This window comes from Bos taurus, chromosome 4, assembly GCF_002263795.3.
Source record: "Bos taurus isolate L1 Dominette 01449 registration number 42190680 breed Hereford chromosome 4, ARS-UCD2.0, whole genome shotgun sequence".
Classification (NCBI taxonomy): Eukaryota; Metazoa; Chordata; class Mammalia; order Artiodactyla; family Bovidae; genus Bos; species Bos taurus.
The window spans coordinates 118584120-118603417 of record NC_037331.1 but is presented as its reverse complement, the minus strand read 5'-3'; the positions used below and the strand labels follow the sequence as shown (position 1 = coordinate 118603417).

The following is a 19298-nucleotide window of genomic DNA, read 5'->3' as shown; positions in this document are numbered from 1 at the left end:
TGGGGTTAGGGGGCGGGGGGCAGGGAAGTTGGGGGTTGGGGTAAGGGGGCATGGGGCGGGTCAGGGAAGATGGGGTTTGGGGTAACGAGGAGCGGGCACCCCGCCCTTCATCCTCTCCTCCATCCCCACCCCTCTAACCCCCCTCCATCCCGGCACCCCACCAGGGGACCAGCCAGCCCGGCCTCCTCAGATGCAGGCCCATCAGCGCCCACTAAGCTGCTTTCTCTGATTTCCCCTTTCCTGGCCGAAAGGGGATCTCCCCAAAGATCTCCCCACTTTTCCTCAGAGGCAAAGACCGCGCGTTTCCACTGAGGCTGTGTGTTAGGGCTGAACTGCGTCCCCAGGGGTCACACGCTGGAGTCCTGGCCCCAGTCCCTTTGGGGACCGTATCTGGAGACAGGTCTTCATGGGGTGATCAGGGGTCCTGAGCCCTTAGGGTGCTCAGGTCTGTGGTTTGTCAGTGGCCAAGTCAAGTCTGACTCTTTGCAACCCCTTTGCACCTCTGTAGCCCTCCAGGCTCCCCTGTCTGTGGGATTCTCCAGGCAAGAACACTGCAGTGGGCTGCCATTCCCTTCTCCAGGGGATCTTCCTGACCCGGGGATTGAACCTATGTCTCCCGCACTGCAGGCGGGGGCCTAACTGCTGAGCCCCCAGGGAAGCTCCCCTCAGGTCTTGGGTGACCCTACCCGGCATGGCGGTGTCCCTTCACAGACAGGAAACTTGAACACAGGCCCAGGGAGGGTGAGGAGGCCGCAGGGAGGAGACGGCCACACACACACCGAGGAGAGGGCGCAGAGCGGCCCTTCAAGCCTCGGCTGGAAGCAGCCCTGCTGAGCCAGGGTCTGGGCTTCGGGGGACAATCGCCCTCGTGGTGTTCGCGGCCAGGCGCGGGGGAGGCGCTCACAGCAGCCCTGTTCCGTCAGCAAAGGGGACAGAGGCTTCCGGCCGGCGCTCACCTGGCCTGGGCTCGGCCCCTCCAGCTCTGGGGTTTCCAGGGAATCTCTCACCAGCCTGACTTCTCACCGTTTGCCCTGAGCTTCTGCTCACCCCTCAGGACATCTCCCCGAGCTGTCTTTGTTTCAGACACACATCTCTCGTTACTGCCTCCCTTTCTAGAATGTGGGCGTATCCACCTCAGCTGATTCCAGCCCTCCTCAGGCACCCGTCCTTGCTGGTCTGTGGTCTAAGGGACCACCCGTGTCTCCACGGCAGAGACAGTGTCCTGCCCCTCGGGCAGGAGACGGGGGTCCACCCCGGGGCGTCCGGGAAGGGGGTCCACCCCGGGGCGTCGGTGAAGGGGGTCCACCCCGGGGCGTCCGGGAAGGGGGTCCACCCCAGTGTCCCAGGAAGGGCCAGACGGCAGTGTAGCCTCTGGGCCCACAGGCGGTCTCCGTTGTCTGCCGTCCTTGCTTCTTCACAATCCCTTACGCTGTCGTTGTTGCTCAGTCGCTCTGTTGTGTCCGACTCTCTGCAACCCTGTGGACTGCAGCGTGCCAGGCTTCCCTGTTCTCAGGACCTCCTGGAGTTTGCAACCCTTTATAAAAGGAAAATAGAAAAGCCACCGCTGGCTCCAGGACCGTGTGAAATCTGACTGCATTTGGTTCCAGGGTTGTAGCCACTGTCCCCGCAGGAGGCAGGGCCGTGGGGTCTCAGTTTCCGAAGGACCTGCAGGGATGATGCTGAGCAAACAGTCAGAGGAGCACCCAGTCGAGGCAGTGTGAGCGACAGGGAGCAGCTGAGGAGCTGGGGTCCCTGGCCGACATCCTTCCCAGCGCCGGGAGGCAGGCAGGAGGCAGCCAAGCTCTAGTTCTCCACAGGTGGAGGCCGGGGGTGCACAGGGAGGGCTGTGTAAAGAATGAATGAGCCACATTCTAGCTGCTCTGCTGAGGACTCTACCAGGCAGAGCCTGTGTGGTTTCCCTCTTCTCACTCAGTTTGTCTGAGTTCTAAGCAGCTCCTGATTCGCCCCCAGCAGCCCCAGCCTCTGACAGGGCCAGGGGTCCATCCACACGACGGCCAAAGCGGGGTAAAGCAGAGAACGCAGAGGACAGCAGGGCCCATACACGCAGCAGGGGCGGTTGGCATGGCGTCTGTATTTATAACAGCCCATCACTGAGTGATTTCCTATTTCTCTAAGAAATAAATAAATACCGATGCTCTCGGTGATTACAAAACCAAGCTGTCCTGGAGGTTGTTTGAGAGAAGGGCTAACTGTTCACTGGGAAACCTGTACACAGAGGCTCCCGGCACCTTGACTCATCAGAAATAAATGCAGTGAACTGGAGCAGCCCAGCCCTTTAGCAGGTCACTGGCACACGAGCCCTGGGCACCGCCCGGCAGTAAAAAGAAACAAGCCATGATCCCACAGCACCCGGCTGACTCCGGGGAGGTGGGCTGAGGGCCCATGGCTCCCGAGCCCTTGGGGTTTCCTGAGGGATGGGATAATGTCTGTCTCTTGTCTTCAATTCTGGACAACGTACCGGGCAAGGGAACTTTCGGATGCCAACCAGGGGTGGGGGCTGGTTCCCGGGAGAAGCCACTCAGTGGTTACAGGGTTGGAACTTTCCACCCCGTCCCGGCCACTGGAGCTCAGAGTGCGTGAGGGCGAATCCATCAGAGGCTGAGGAGCCAGTCAGTCATCCTGGGAGGCAAGGCTCCGTAAAACCCAGAAGTCCCGGGCAGGGGCAGGCCGGCTGGCGAGCCAGGGGGCTGGGAGCGTGCGTCTCGGGAGCAGGAAAGCCTGTGCCCAAGCCCCATCAGGGGGTCTTCACCTGACTGTATCCTTTATAGTAAGCTGGGAATCCAGGAAGTTAAGCAAGTCTTCCTCAGCTCTGTGAGCCGACCTAGCAGACAAACTGAATCCAAGGAGGGCACCTTGGAGACCCTCCATCTATAGCCAGTTGGACAACCACCATGGAGGTTCCTTAAAATTAAATAGAGCTAAAAATGATCCAGCAATCCCACTCCTGGGCATATATCCAGAGAAAACCATGAATCAAAAAGGTACACATACCCCAGTGCTCATTGCAGCAGTGTTTACAACAGCTAGGACGTAGAAGCCGCCGAGAGGTCCGTCAGCCGAGGGCTGGATAAGGAATATGTGGTGCGTACACACAATGGAGTATTACTCAGCCATTAACAGAATGAAACGATGCCATTTGCAGCAACGTGGATAGACCTAGAGAGGGTCATACTGACTGAAGTCAGATAGAGGAGGAGAAATACCGTATGACATCCCTTAGATGTGGAGTCAAAAAAAAAGCGATACATATGAACTTGGGCTTCCCAGATGGTGCCAGGGGTAAAGAACTCACCTGCCAATGCAGGAGACAAAAGAGACTTGGGTTCGATCCCTGGGTCGGGAAGATCCCCTGGAGAGGGGCATGGCACCCCACTCCAGCATTCTTGTCTAGGAAATCCAATGGACAGAGGAGCCTGGTGGGCTACAGTCCATGGGGTCGAAAAAGGCCAGACACGACTGAAGCATGCGTGCACACACTCACAAATGAACTTACTTATAAAAGAAAAACAGACTCACAGGCTGAGAGAACTAAGTTACGGTTGCTGGGGGAAGGATGGGGAGATGGGATGAACAGGTACACACTGCTGTATTTAAAATGGATAACCAACAAGGACCTACTATGGGCTTCCCTGGTGGCTCAGAGGATAAAGCGTCTGCCTGCAATGCAGGAGACCCGGGTTCGATCCCTGGGTTGGGAAGATCCCCTGGAGAAGGAAATGGCAACCCACTCCAGTACTCTTGCCTGGAGAACCCCATGGACAGAGGAGCCTGGCGGGCTACAGTCCACGGGGTCGCACAGAGTCGGACACGACTGAGAGACTTCACTTCACTTCACCCCAAGGACCTACTGTAACACACAGGAAACTCTGCTCAATGTTATGTGGCAGCTTATTTACCTTCTATGCAGAGTACATCATGAGAAATGCTGGGCTGGATGAAGCACAAGCTGGAATCAAGATTGCCGGGAGAAATATCAATGACCTCAGATATGCAGATGACACCACCCTTATGGCAGAAAGTGAAGAAGAACTAAAAAGCCTCTTGATGAAAGTGAAAGTGGAGAGTGAAAAGGTTGGCTTAAAGCTCAACATTCAGGAAACGAAGATCATGGCATCCGGTCCCATCACTTCATGGCAAATAGATGGGGAAACAGTGGAAACAGTGGCTGACTTTTTTTTTCTGGGCTCCAAAATCACTGCAGATGGTGATTGCAGCCATGATATTAAAAGACGCTTCCTCCTTGGAAGGAAAGTTATGACCAACCTAGACAGCATATTGAAAAGCAGAGACATTACTTTGCCAACAAAGGTCCGTCTAGTCAAGGCTATGGTTTTTCCAGTAGTCATGTATGGATGTGAGAGTTGGACTGTGAAGAAAGCTGAGTGCCAAAGAATTGATGCTTTTGAACTGTGGTGTTGGAGAAGACTCTTGAGAGTCCCTTGGACTGCGAGGAGATCCAACCAGTCCGTTCTGAAGGAGATCAGTCCTGGGTGTTCATGGGAAGGACTGATGTTGAAGCTGAAACTCCAGTACTTTGTCCACCTCATGCGAAGAGGTGACCCATTTGAAAAGACCCGGATGGTGGGAAAGATTGAAGGCGGGAGGAGAAGGGGACGACAGAGGATGAGATGGTTGGATGGCATCACTGACTCGATGGACATGAAGACCATGTCCAACTCTGGGAGATGGTGAAGGACAGGGAAGTCTGGTGTGCTGCAGTCCACGGGGTCGCAAAGAGTCATATATGACTTAGCAGCTAAACAACAACATCAACAAATGGGGAAGCCACACACGCGCGTGCGCACACACACGCACACACACGCACACACACACGCACACAGACTGGAGAACCTAAGGGAAGGAAGAGGTGCTTCCTGCCGTCCTCTGGCTTCTGGATGGCTGGCCATCCTTGCGGTCTCCGGCTCTCTCGGGGCTTTCTTGCTGTGGCTCTAAATCCCCCTCCTTACAAGGCCACCCTGTTCTAGCACGACCTCACCTTGATCACGTCTGCAAGGATTCACAGCCCGGGGCCATCGGCACGTCTTTCTGGAGACACAGTTCGATTCCCCCGAACGCAGAGGCTGCACCCCCCAGGTCGGGGCTCCTCCTGGTGGGCTGCCACCCCAGGCATCATGCACACAGCAGGCCCGGACGTCAATGGGCAGCATGGCTGCTAGAAAAGCGAGACAAAACGCACGTGTGCAACTGACTAACACTAAAACCCATGGTAAGTGCTCCCGAATTTCCTCCTGTCGATAAATAAGCAAATTATAACTGCTGCTGCTGGAGGGGCCCCGTCAGGTTTTGAGTCAAACGTGGTCCCCACCCTCAGAAAATGGAAGGCCCACACCTGTTGTGTTCTTCAAAGATAAATGTTGTTAAAACACCTATTGTTCGACCCAGTACATTTGAAGATCTTTTTTTTTGCGGAGCTCGGGGGTGTCCTCTTTGGAGGGGGGTCCTAGTTCCCTGACCAGGGATGGAGCCTGGGCCCCCAGCAGTGGAAGCGTGGAGTCCTAACCACTGGAGCACCAAGGAAGTCCTGGAAGTTTCCAGATCTAATGGGCTCTGTGAAGCGCTTCACGGATAGGCCACATCCCATCTGGTGAACAGGAGGTTCTGCGGGAGGCTGCACAAAGTGGATCGTTTTCTTCGGCAGAAGGAAGGCAGAGCAAGGAGTCCTGAGGGAGAGAAAGGCAGGACCGTCTTCCTCGGGGACAGAGCGGCCTCAGGACAGATGACCCCGCTGGGCAGCCGGGATTACAGGCTGGTGGACGCGGGGACGTCCCTGGGGAGGCCGAGCCTCCGGTGAGGTCAGGTGCCCTGGGCCTGAGCGCGGGTGACAGCTTGGGGCCTGGTTTTTGCTGTGAGGAGATGCTCCCCTGTGACCGCCTTAGCAGGATGACAAGGCTTTGCTATAGGTCCCAGGGGCCCGAGACATGACCAAGGGCAGACCCCGAGTGGCCCTTGCTCAGCAGGAGGTGGCTCCCAGGTCGTGAGGGGTGAGGGAGTCTCTCCCTCCCGGGGTGCCGGCCTGGGCGAAGGACCTCCGCCCGGGAGCACGGCAGTCCCGCTGGAGCTTCCTTTTCAGTTTTGCTTTCTGCTCTCACAGAAACTGCCTCTGCAATCTCTGGGGAATTCCCGGTTCGCCAACAGCGGGGGATGAAGCAATAGTGCCCTCAGGGACTTCCCTGGCGGTCCTGCGGTTAAGACTCAGCACTCCCGTACTGGGGGCGCAGGTGGAGCCCTGGTCAGGGAGCTTAGCGGCCACACGCAGCCAGAACGAAACAACGCCCTCAGCGCGGATGTCGACGGCTCCCACCGCGGGCGATTAGGCAGCTCCATCAGTGGGAACTGCACGGTGCGCTGTTGGGAGACTCGGGTGGAAGGGACGAGAGAAAGGCAGGGCTGGGGGCGGGGGCGGGGCAGGGGCACAGGCTCGGGCCCACCGACTCTGCACACCTGTGCTGCCTGTGAACGCAGAGAGGCGTCCCCCTCGCATGCCCGCCTGGACTCTGGTCAGGGACGAGCCCCTCAAGGACGCTGGGAGCGCTCTTCTGGGATCTAGGGAGTTAAAGCGAGTGAACACCCTTGCAGGCCCCGGGGCCATCGACTGCTTTAAACGGGGATTTAATGATCTCTCCTGGGGCGGGTGGGCCCGGCTGTCCTCTGAGGGCTCGGCGGGCCGAACGTCACGCTGGGTCAGATCCCAGGGCCTCCCCATGTGATGTGGACTCTCCCAGCCTGGCAGCCATGCCCCGAGCAGGGGGACAGGTCAGCTGGGCCCCGGGCGGGGCTGAGGGAGGGTCAGCGCAACTCAGCACCCGATGCCCAAGTCCATTCTGCCAGCAGGCCCTGCTCACCACCAGGCTCCCCCGAGGTCAAGGTCCGGCCGGGCCAGGGAGCAGCGCCCGGCGTCCTGTCCCGGTCTTGCCCCTCCCCTGAGCGGCTCCCTGGGCCTGCAGCCGTCCTCCCTGCCCCTCCTCCCACTCCGTGGCCAGCTCCTCACTTCCCAGAGTCCAAATTGCCAGCACTTCCACAGGCTTCTACGAAGCCAGGACCCCCTGAAAATGAGTTCCTCTGCTGCAGTCGAAAGTGCCCTCCCACCCTTTATCCCCTGTGCCCCTCAGGGTTCAGGGAGCATCAGGGAAAAGCAGGCCCTGAAACCAAGCAGGACCCTCTGGGGCCCTCCTGGGTGCAGAAGCCCCTCGGGTCCTGTTTGTCCTGTTTCTTGTTTGTGGAGAAAGGCTTTGGGCTCCGAAGCCCTCCCTGAGTTCCAGAGAGTGGATTCATGCAGTGACCAATCAGGGGCGTGAGGGAACGGAACGGGGACAAAGGAAAGACAGTCAAGCAAGGAAAGCAAGGACGGTTCAGCACAGAGTCCTAGGTCCTCCTCAGGGAGCCTGCGCGACAGACTGAGGCACGCCTCTGACCGTGACCACCGCTGACCACAAGCACGGGACCCCAGATGGTTGATGCCCGAGGTTCCTGGAGCACCAACCTGTCCCCTCACCCCAGCCAGGCAGAAGGAAGTGTGTGAGCTACAACCCTCACCCTAGACGATGCCTTCAAAACCCCTCCCCTGAGGGCCTTCTAGGAGTTTGCGTCTTCTGGATCCCCGGCTCCTCGGTGGGCCCTGCACCAAACACTGCAGCCTTCTGCACTGCACCCGGGGTCAGGGGGTGGGCTCGGCCTCTGTCCAGCTGGGCTGGGACCGTGGGCATCCTTCGCGGCACTGTTCAGAGCTCTCACTGAAACCCTGCTTGTGGAACGTGGACTCAGGGCCCACGCTGAGGTCAGGGCTTCGTCTGCCCCGTGTCCTGCAGCCGGTGTGGGCCGCCTGCACCCAGACGCCCAAGAGGCGGCCTTCGAATGGACAGGTGATGAATAAGCCTGGGACGCGACGATGGGGGCTGGGTGGAGGGGAGGGCTGACGGACTCACACGGCACCGGAGACAGTTTTTAGGCTGGTGATTGGGTGGGAGAGGGCTTCCCTGGTGGCTCAGACGGTAAAGAATCTGCCTGCCATGCAGGAGACCCGGGTTCGATCGCTGGGTTGGGAAGATCCCCTGGAGGAGGGCATGGCACCCCACTCCAGTACTCTGGCCTGGAGAGTCCCACGGACAGCGGGGCCTGGTGGGCCACAGTCCACGGGGGCGGGCCACAGTCCACAGCGACTGACAGTTTCAGTTTCCGGTGGGGTGCTTGCATTGGGATGCATGACTCAGCTTTGCTTCTCTGACATTTTTGCCTTTTGCACCGAAACACCTGCACCCCTAAAAGAGGGGGCTGGACGGACACCCCTCAGGAGATGGACTCCTATCACTTCTGCATCCGGGGTATGAAGGTCCTGCCCCGGGAAGGGCTCGCGCACCCTCAGAGCCCAGGCAGCAGTGCGCTCACCTGGCCCAGCTCCACCGCGGATCAGAACGTTTCCAGAAGGTTCCGGCAGGCTTTCTAGTGGAGGTCACAGCCGACTGTGCCCAGATGGTCCTGGGGGCACTTGGCCTGAGACAGGCGCAGGGGAGGCTGGGCCAGGCAGTCCTGATAAGATAGGCACCCCTTCCTGCCTTCCTTCAGGTTCACTTGCTGACGGCTGGCACGGCCACGCTGCGGGCACATGCTGACCCTCCCGCTTGTGGGGACGCAGGCCCGGGGCTTTCCGGGGCCTGCCATGGGGTTGGCCATTGGGCAGCCCCACCCTGCCATCTGCACCCAGGGCTGAGCCTGCAGATCCCAGCCTCTCCCAGCGCTCACTGGGGCCGGAGCTGCGGCCTGGTCTCCGTTGCCTTGACCACGGGCCTCCCAGCCCCTCCTGCCCGTGGCCCGGTGCCCCTTGGCTGAGGCCCAGCCCCCTGCAGAGCTGGCATGGAGGGTCCAGGCTCTGGGGCCACAGCGAGGGGAAGTTGCCCAACTTACAGGCGTGTGAGTGTCCCATGCCCCGTGGATGGTTCTCCAGGCCTGCTGGGGCCAGTGGTGCCACAGGCACACACACACTGGCACACAGGTGTGCACACTCCCATTCCTGTACACGCATGCTCCCTGCACGCTCACACGGGGTCATGGTGAGCTCCCGTCACCCTTCACTGAAGGTCTGGGGACAAAGAAGACGTTTGAGCTGTAACAACCGGCACCTTAACCTTTACCCTTAGGTGTGTCTTCGGTTTGAAAGTGAAAGTGGAAGTGTTAGTCGCTCAGTCGTGTCTGACTCTGTGACCCCACAGACTGTAGCCCACCAGGCTCCTCTGTCCATGGGATTCTCCAGGCAAGAATACTGGAGTGGGTAGCCATGTCCTCCTCCAGGGGATCTTTCCAACCCAGGGACTGAACCCAGGTCTCCTGCTTTGCAGGCTGATTCTTTACCAGCTGAGCCACTAGGGAAACCCTCTTTTTTACTTAGCTGCATGGAATGTGACTTGTTAGCTCCCTGACCAGGGGCCAAACCTGCGTCCCCTACCTCGGCAGTGAGGTGTCGTAGCCTCTGGGCCACCTGGGGATGCTCTAAGTCCCTTTAAAACCAGCGTTTTAAATCGCAGTGTGAACGCTGGCCCACGGTAAATATTCAAGCAGCATGAATGAGTCCTCCACCCCGAGGCAGTCACTGTCTGACCCTTATCTACGGGCCACGCCAACCTCAGACGCCTGCCCAGGGAGCCTCCGGGAGGCCAGCTGGGAGAGGCAGACCTGCTCCAGCAGGTTCCCCGGAGCTGCTTCCTGCTTCCTGCCCTTCTCTTCTCTTGCCTGCTGATGTGTCTTTACCTTCACTTTGGGATTCCTTTTCTTTTGTGGATTGTAGCAAAAATATGCCGTGAAGTCCACCGCTGGCACCAGTCTTGGGTGCACAGTTCAGGGTCACGTCATTTATTGTCCTGGGTCTTTGTTGTGTCATGTGGGGTCTAGCTCCCTGACCAGGGATCGAACCCGGGGCCCCCTGCCCTGGGGGCATGGAGTCTCAGCCACTGGACCCCCAGGGAAGGCCCTGGGTCACGTGGCTGTGCAACCACGGTCGCTGCAGAATTTCTGAAACTGTCCGCATCAAGCGTGACACCCCTGCCGCCCGCACCCGCATCCCCAGGCCCCGCCTTCTGTCTGTCTCTAGGAATCTGCCGACCCCAGGACCACGTACAACTGGAACCAGACTATTTTTGTTTGCCTCTGGCTTCTCTCACTGAGCGTCTGTCCCCAGGGTTCACCTCGAGGCAGAGTCAGGATTCCCTCCCCCGCTGAGGCTGAACACCCCGGGAATCTGCTTAGACTGTCCCCCTGGGGCTCTCTCCGCCCAGGACAGGCCCTGCTGGCTCCCCTTCTCCTCCAGCCGGGCACCCGAGGAGGAGGCCTCCCCCAGACGCTGCAGAGATTGCACTGCTGGGCTCCAAGCATATGCGAGGTGACCACGAGGGACGACACAGCAGGTGACTGTCACTCAGCCGCTCTGAGCGCCTGGCAGTGGCACCCACGGCCCCTCTCCCATCCCCATCCCAGAGCAGAAGGAAGGGTGGACAGACGGACGCGTGGACAGGCCGACAAACTGACAGACAGACAGATGTGCAGACGGTCCTCAGGGCTAAGGCCCTGCTGCCAGGGCCCTGCGCCCACTGGGAGGCCGGAGGTCGGGCCTGGCCTTTCCACCGCACCTCCCGGGCCGCTCCTCATTCAGGGGCGCCCAGGGCGCGCCTGACCCTGTCCTCGTCCGCCCTCCAGGCCGCAAGCGTACCAGGTGACCGGCTGCGCTGGATGCTCGCCTTGGTTCCGGGAATATTTGCATTTCCTCTGGGAGGCTTGGAGGCCTCAGGTGGGTGAGGGCTGTGGGCAGGGAGCCCGGTCAGGCTGTGGTGGACTCAAGGCCGGTTCTGCAGGGGGCACGCCCCGAACCTCCCTGGCCTGCCCGGCTGTGCGCCCGCCCGCCTCCCGCCCCAACTCCGGGACGCCTGGGGCCCCGCCCGGCCCTGCTCCCGCCCCGCGGGCAGATGGCCCCTCACTTTTCTCAGCCCCCTTCCGTCCCGCTGGCCCGGCCCGCCCCTCCTCCAGACCCCGCCCCACACTCCTCCAGGCCCCGCCCACCACCCTTCACGCCCCTCCAGGCCCCGCCCACCACCCTTCCCGCCCCTCCAGGCCCCGCCCACCACCCTTCCCGCCCCTCCGGCCCGGCTGCTGTCCAGGCGCCGTCTCTGCCTCAGGCAGACAGAGCGGCCATTCAGGGCCGGGGCAGGTCTGGGAGCGGCAGGAGCGGCTCTCCCCCAGCCAGCGGGGCGGGAGTGGCCTGGCAGGAGGCCCCTGAGAGAGAAAGGCCTGCGTGTGAGGAGCCTCAGGCAGGACAAGCGGGCCTCTCAAGATGCCTGTCCCGCGCTCTGGGGCTGGGACGGGCCTGCTTCCTCGGGTGGCATCCGGGGCCGTCCTGGGACCCGGGACCGCGTCCTCTCTGGGTCTCTGTGCGGCCGGCACTGACCGCTCCATGGGCCGGGCTCCCGGCCGTCCCCTCCAGGCGGTGGCCCAGCAAAAATCTACAATTCTCCTCAGTGTACCGCTTAACCCTCGGGGGCGTCGGGGGCGGGCTCCGGCCTGGGGTTTCCGTCTTCTGAGGAGGGACGCGGGTGCTGGGACAGCCCCCGCCTTGGTAACAGATAGGGACTCGCTGGGGGCAAAGCTCAGACGAGACCTCAGGCCCCACCGCCAGCCCGAGCGCCTGCCCTGGTCACTTGGGTGAGCTCTGTCCTCTCCTCCTACAAGGGGCGTGTGGGGGAGGAGGCCGCAAACAAGAAGCCCTTTCTCCGCCTCAGGGAAATGAACTCCCTCTGACGCTGGGGTCTCACGGCAAGCTTCCTTCCTCTTTGTCAGCCCTGCCTGAGCCCCTGCCTGCCTCAGTTGGTGACCCCACCCTGGGAGACGTTGATGGACAGGGAGGCCTGGCGGGCTGCAGTCCACAGGGTGGCCATGAGTCGGACATAACTGAACGACTGAACAGCAGCCTGGGGACCCCACACCAGAGCCGGCCAGGGCCAGGCACAGGGACCGGGCCCCAGCCCCGGCTCTCTCAGGGACCTGTGGGTGACAGGCTCTGCTGCTCCTGGTCTGGGCCGTGGACTTCAGGCCTCTACGACTGGACACCCCGATGGACAAATGTGTGTGTGCACAGTGATGTGTGTCTGTAAAACCTCCGCCTCGTGAGGCCCCATCAAGCTTGGAACAGGTCGGCCTCCCTTGCTGTCAACTTTGAAAGTTAAGTGTTGTCCCCAAATTAAGACCTAACATTCTGGACACCCCTGGTCCAGTGGTTGAGAATCTGCCTTCCAGGACAGGGACTCAGGTTTGATCCTTGACCTGGGAACTAGATCCCACATGCAGAGGGGCTCTGGAGCCCTGGTGTCTCAACGAGAAAAAAAAAAAAAAGACTTAAGGTGCTAAGGAAAGGCCTTACAAATGGCTGAGAAAAGAAGAAAAGCAAAAGGCAAGGGAGAAAGGGAAAAATATACCCAACTGAATGCAGAGTTCGAGAATAAAAAGGAGAGATAGGAAAGCCTTCCTCAGTGATCAGTGCAAAGAAATAGAGGAAAACAATAAAACGGGGAAGACTAGAGATCTCTTCAAGAATATTGGAGATACCATGCAAGTTTGGGTACAATAAAGGAGAAATGGCAAGGACCTAACAGAAGCAGAAGAGATTAAGAAGAGGTGGCAAGAATACACAGAAAAACTACAAAAAAGGTCTTAATGACCCGGATAACCATGATGGTGTGATCACTCACCTAGAGCCAGACATCCTGGACTGCGAAGTCAAGTGGGCCTTAGGAAGCATCACTAAGAACGAAGGTAGTGGAGGTGATGGGATTCCATCTGAGCCATTTCAAATCCTGAAAGATGCTGCTGTTACAGTGCTGCACTCAGTACAGCAGCAGATTAGGAGAACTCAGCAGTGGCCACAGGACTGGCCACAGCTTTTATTCCAATACCAAAGACGGACAAGGCCAAAGAATGTTCAAATTATCACACAATTGCACTCATTTCATATGCTAACAAAGTAATGCTCAAAATCCTTCAACCTAGGCTTCAACAGTACATGAACTGAGAAATTCCAGATCTACAAGTTGGATTTAGAAAAGGCAGAGGAACCAGAGGTCAAATTCCCAACATCCATTGGATCACAGAAAAAGCAAGAGAATTTCAGAAAAAATCTACTTCTGCTTCACTGAGTGCACTAAAGCTTTTTGACTGTGTGGATCACAACAAACTGTGAAAAATTCTTAAAGAGATGGGAATACCAGACCACCTTACTTGCCTCCTAAGAAATCTGTATGTAGGTCAAGAAGCAACAGAACCGAACATGGAACAATTGACCAGTTCAAAATTGTGAAAAGAGTATGTCAAGGCTGTATATTGTCACCCTGCTTATTTAACTTATATGTAGAACACATCATGCAAAATGCTGGGCTGAATCACAAGCTGGAATCAAGATTGCTAGGAGAAATATCAACAACCTCAGATGGCAAATGATACTACTCTAATGGCAAAAAGTGAAGAGGAGCTAAAGAGCCTCTTGATGAAGGTGAAAGAGAAGAGTGAAAAAGTTGGCTTAAAACTCAACATTCAAAAAACGAAGATCATGGCATCTGGTCCCATCACTTCATGGCAAATAGATGGGGAGACAATCAAAGCAGTGACAGTGTTTTCTTGGGCTCTGAAAGTCACCGCAGATGGTGAGTGCAGCCACGAAATAAGACTTTTGCTCCTTGGAAGAAAAGCTATGACCAACCTAGACCGTATATTAAAAAGCAGAGACGTCACTTTGCTGACAAAGGTCCATATAGTCAAAGCTACGGTTTTTCCAGGAGTCATGAACAGATGTGAGAGTTGAACCATAAAGAAAGCTGAGTGCCAAAGAATTGATGCTTTTGAACTGTGGCGTTGGAGAAGACTCTTGTGAGTCCCTTGGACTTCAAGGAGATCCAACCAGTCCCATCCTAAAGGAGATTAGTCCTGAATATTTATTGGAAGGACTGTTGCTGAAGCTGAAGCTCCAGTACTTTGGCCACCTGATGTGAAGAACTGACTCACTGGAAGAGACCCTGATGCTGGAAAAGATTGAAGGCAGGAGGAGAAGGGGACGACAGAGGATGAGATGGTTGGATGGCATCACCGACTCAATGGACATGAGTTTGAGCAAGCTCTGGGAGATGGTGATGGACAGGGAGGCCTGGCGTGCTGCAACCCATGGCGTCGCAGAGTCAGATACAATTTAGTGACTGAGTAACAACAATGAAAAGCCAAATTTCTTTTTTTTAAGTGAATCTATATATGAAATATCAATAAAGCCTAAATTTTTTGTTTTTTAACAAAAATTAAATCTGAATAGAACCTCTCTTTTCTCCGTGTGCCAAATAGATGTCTCAATGCCCACTTGTTTGATTACTTCTGAGAGAAGTACTGTTAGCCCCTGGCCAGGAGGGACCTAGAGGCCAGTCTAGAGTCATTTGCAGCCCCCACCCCTCCCCCTGCAGCCCCTGGGCTGTGCCCAAGCTGCTCCGCCTGCAGGGTGCTGGCCTGAGACCTGCTCACTGACTTGGGCAGGCCAGCCAGTGGCCAAGCCTGACTGAGTCCTGTTTCCCCACAGGACTTCCTTCCAGGACTTCTCAGGAAATTCATTTGTATTTTTGAATCCCAAGAGAAATCGGTAAGACAGGAAAACAGATGATCATTCTCCTGGAAGAATTAGAGCTTACTAATCAACACAGAGACGCTGCCAGCTGGGGAAGCCCCTGGAGTCATGTCAGAGCTGGGAAAGGGGATGGCGGTGTGGGCAGGTTCTGGAACCGGGCTGCATCACGTAGGCGAGGTCCACACAGCCTCCCTGCGAGCCGCTGGCAGGGCGGAAGATGCCCGAAGGCCCGTGAGTCATTCCTGCCCACAAACTCCAGCCCAGCGCTCCTTTCAAACCCTGTGGGACATGCTGAGGAGCAGCGTCCTCAGGGCGGGGGGTCCAGGTCTTCATCACGTTGTCCCAGACTTAATTTTCCTCCTTAAACAGAACTCTCTAAACATCCATGGTGATGAAGAGGGTCTGAGAAGTGTTGCCAGTATTTTAAGAACAATAAAGGGAGTCTACCAAGTCATGGCCAGAGCTGTTTTAACTCACAGAGAACGGTGCATTTATTATCATATCTTTTTAAAATAGCAAAGGGAACTTCCCGGTGCTTTCACTGCTGAGGGCCCGGGTTCAATCCCTGGTTGGGGAACTCAGATTCCACAAGGCACCTGCTGTTGCTACTGCTGCTGCTGCTAAGTCGCTTCAGTCGTGTCCAACTCTGTGCGACCCCATAGGTGGCAGCCCAGGGCAGCCAAAACAGTAAATACATAAAGGAAACAGAAAAGCCAGCAAACTTTTTTTTGGGGGAGGGGGGGGCGCGGGCATTGAGTGCCATGTGGGATCTTAGTCCCCTGACCAGGGATGGAACGCCGAGCCCCCTGCCTTTGAAGCCCAGAGCCTTAACTAACCACCAGCCCACTGGTAAGTCCCAGGCCCTCAACCTTTCAACACAACCTATCATAGGAAAATGATTCAGTCATTTTAAGCAATCAACATTAAAGACATGGAAATTCTCAGGTGTTCTGACTTCCCGCCCTGGACTCTTGGGAATGAAGACCTGTCAGGAATTCGGGATGCTGGACACCCCGCCCAGGGATGGTCCTTTCCCTGTGGTCATTGCTCCCCGCCCTCCGCAGCTGTATCAGGACTTGTTCATCCGACAACGCTTCAAGAACTCTGACCACACCCAGGGCGAGGCTCTGGGATGCAGAGTGACTGGCTGAGGGCCCTACCCGCTAGGAGGTCATCAGGGAGACTGGGGCGGCCATGAACAGGTAGCTCGAACTCCAGGCCCGGGGGGCCGGCAGCCAACAGTCTGGGAACAACAGCCCCCACCTCCCGGGCTGGGCGGGGCTCCGATGCCCACCTGTGTGCCCAGCAGACCTGCAGCCACAATTAGAGACAACGCCATTAGGTCATGGAGTCTGCAGCCCCACCCAGCCAGGCAGCCCTGATTCACATGGGGTGTGGCCACCAGGATTCCGAAGGGTGCTCAGGGAGTGAGCCTCCCAGGGCGGCCGCCACGGGGGTGCCCACGCAGGGGCCTCGGCCCGGAGCACTGAGGGCAGGCCCGAGTGCAGCAACCCCCACCCTGGGGCCTGCTCTTCCCTTCGCCCAGTCCCCCCAGCACACGTTTATCCCCCAGACGCGCAGATCGCGAGGGCAGCGACCCTGAGCAGGCCTGCTCCCAATGGACCAGAGCAGACTGGCCCCGCACCCCTCAGGAGGGCCAGGAAAACAGCTGGTGGACGGACGGTGGGCGCCGCCCACAGCGGTCTCCCGTGTTCACACGGGGTGGGTGCAAGTGTGAATTCACATCACCAAGTAGGGAAGCCTGGGGTGACATCTGAGGAGCGCTCACAGGCCGGGCATCAGGACGCCGGTTGGGGCGGGATGAGGATTGCTCTGGGCGAGTGGCCCCAGACGTCACGGCTGCCCCGGAGCGGGCACAGTGTGCTCTGGGGCGGGGAAGGCTGCCCGGGCACCCCGAGGCATCTCAGAGGGCGGCGTTTGGCTCCCACCGGGGTCCCCGGGGCAACGGGGTGCACCACGGCTGGGTGAGCCCAGCTGGTGGCCCCCATGCTACTGAGGGTGACGAGCGGCCGACCCTTCCCTGGGACCACCCCGTCCTTGGTGCTGTGTCCACCCCGCTTCTTGTCTGTAGACTCTCTGGCCCTTTGCCCCCAGGGCTGGGCTGGGCAGAGGGCAGAGTCCACCTGACCTGAATGCTCTGTCCTGACCCCCAACCTTGGGCTCGGGCTGTTCCAGCGTCTGGACCTGGATCCAGCTGCCCTCTGCCCTCTGCCCCAGAAGGCCCACCTCCTTCCCCCAGGCCCCGGAGCGACGGGAAGAGGTCCTGAGTATGCCCAGTGACCTGGAGAAGCTGGCAGTGGAGCTGGTCACCCTGGCTGCACCTCTGCCCACTGTCTGCCCGTGCCAACCTGTGGCCCCACTGTGCTCCCTGGGCAGGCTGCCAGAGCACACTCAGGAGGCCCAGGAGGGGGAATCCCACCCGTGCTGTGGGCCACAGTCCACTGTCGGCCTGAGACCCCTTCCGGCTGGACGTCAGCTCGCAGGCCTGGGGACGGCTGTGACCTCCCTCGGGGGCCATGACCTCTGGGGGCAGCTGTGACCTCCCTGGGTGGCCGTGACCTCTGGGGGCGGCTGTGACCTCCCTGGGGGGCCATGATCTCTCTGGGGGGCCGTGACCTGCCTGTGGTAGCCATGACCTCTCTGGGGGGCCGTGACTTCCCTGGGTGGCCGTGACCTCTGGGGGCGGCTGTGACCTCTCTGGGGAGCCATGACCTCTCTGGGGGCAGCTGTGACCTCTGGGGGCAGCTGTGACCTCCCTGGGGGGGCTGTGATCTCTGAGAGCAGCTGTGATCTACCTGGGGGGCCATGACCTCTGGGGGCAGCTGTGACTCTCTGGAGGGGCTGTGACCTCTCTGGGGGGCCATGACCTTTCTGGGGGGCTGTGACCTTTCTGGGGTAGCCATGACCTCTCTGGGGGGCCGTGACCTCCCTGGGGGGCTGTGACCTCTGGGGGCAGCTGTGACCTCCCTGGGGGGGCTGTGATCTCTGAGAGCAGCTGTGATCTACCTGGGGGGCCATGACATCTCTGGGGGGCTGTGACATCTCTAGGGTAGCCATGACCTCTCTGGGGGGCCGTGACCTCCCTGGGGGGCTGTGACATCTCTGGGGTAGCCATGACCTCTCTGGGGGGCCGTGACCTCCCTGGGGGTGGCATGACCTCTCTTGGGGGCTGTGACTTCTGGAGGCGCTGTGACCTCCCTGGAGGGCCATGACCTCTGGGGGCTCTGTGACCTCTCTGGGGGTCATGACCTCACTGGGGGGCCGTGACCTCTGGGGGCGGCTGTGACCTCCCCATGTGGCTGGTGCCCGGGGAACCGGCACCCAGGTGCTCCATGCTGCCCGCTCACCCGTGGTCAGTGTCCTGGTAGCTGAGCCCTGGAAGGTGGCGCCGGGCACTGCATGGCCTGGAAGCCCCTGCAGAGGGTGCGAGAAGCCACGTTCTTCCCCACCCTGCAGGCCACCTGCACCTCCATGCGGGTTGGGCGTTTGTAGAGATGGCAGCACCTCATGCAACCGATGCTTCTGCCGATGGTGTGAATAATTGAAGCTACATCTTCAGTTACTTGAGACTGAGTGTACTCTGCAAATCCCGCAGCCCAGCCTGGCGCCTCCCGCTCATGGAAACTGAGCGTGGATGCCTCTGGGGAGGGTGTGGGCTGGCGGATGAGAGCAGAGGCCCAAGATCAGGTGTCCCGGAACCACGGACTCGCTCGGCCACCCGCTCCTCACAGAGGCCTGGGCCAAGCAGGGTCTGGGCTCAGCAGGCGGGGCACAGCCATTGGGCCTCCCAGCCACCTCGTGCCAGGGTCTCCCTGCCCCCACCAACCGTGACGCCCCAGAATGTGCCCAGAGGGTGGCTGACGTCCCCTGGGGGCACACAGAGCCATGGGTGCAGCGGGAGAGATGGGGAGGGGCCAGCAGGTTGTGATGCAAGGCTCTCAGTGCCCGAAATGGCAGAGACCCCGCGGCCAGCGGGGGTCTGGGGAGGCCCCTTCAGCTGGGCCTTGAAGAAGCACCGCCTCCAGTCACCTCCCCCAGGGCAGCTGGGCTGGAAACGTGTTCTTCCAGCCCCTCAGCACTGAGGAGGCCCAGTCACCAGGCTGGCACGGGTGTCGCCTGAGTGACCCAGGTAGCTGCCCCAGGCCAGGGTCGACAGGCCTGCTGACCTCAGTGTCCCTGCCCAGCGTGTCACCAAATGGCTCCATGCCCCAGGGAGACCCTGGACGGCCAGAGGCCGCTCTCCGTGCTGGCTTTGCCCCTACCCTGCAGACGTGTGGCACGCTCAGAACAGCTGCCCCCAGACGCCCCCTCCCCCGGAAGTCTCTGCACAGCTGCCTCCTGACCCTCGGGTTTCACGCTTCAGCCTAGCTGACCCCGGGAAGCTTCCCGACCCAAGAGGAGCCCGGGTCTCCTCCTCCCTCCACACCCGCCACGCGGTCCTTCAGGGGACCTGCCCGCCACGATGACGGTGGGATGCAGATGCCCCAGGAGTCCGGAGCGGCTTGGGAGGAAGGCCCCTGGCTGAGACGGGCGACAAGGCCTTCCGGGCCGGTGTGGCCCGCAGTCTCGAATGGCACTTGTCCTTCTAGCTGCTCAGCTGGCGTCA

The 19298-nt window shown here is 59.1% G+C and overlaps 1 long non-coding RNA gene across 4 annotated transcripts; it reads right to left on the bottom strand.

The window, feature by feature from the left end:
• Window positions 1-4: 4 nt before the first annotated feature.
• Window positions 5-19058, bottom strand: LOC132345161 (uncharacterized). 4 transcript variants are annotated; one of them, XR_009494306.1, is made up of 5 exons: window positions 10736-19058; window positions 6484-9115; window positions 3314-5702; window positions 3013-3196; window positions 5-1534 (listed from the first exon to the last, which is right to left on the bottom strand). It is a non-coding gene; the product is annotated as an uncharacterized lncRNA (long non-coding RNA). The 4 variants fall into 4 exon arrangements; XR_009494307.1 differs by having other exon boundaries at window positions 3013-5702; window positions 6484-8529; window positions 8941-9115; window positions 10736-19057; XR_009494305.1 differs by having other exon boundaries at window positions 7-1534; window positions 3013-5702; window positions 6484-6585; window positions 8425-9115; window positions 10736-19049.
• Between the last annotated feature and the right edge of the window lie 240 nt (window positions 19059-19298).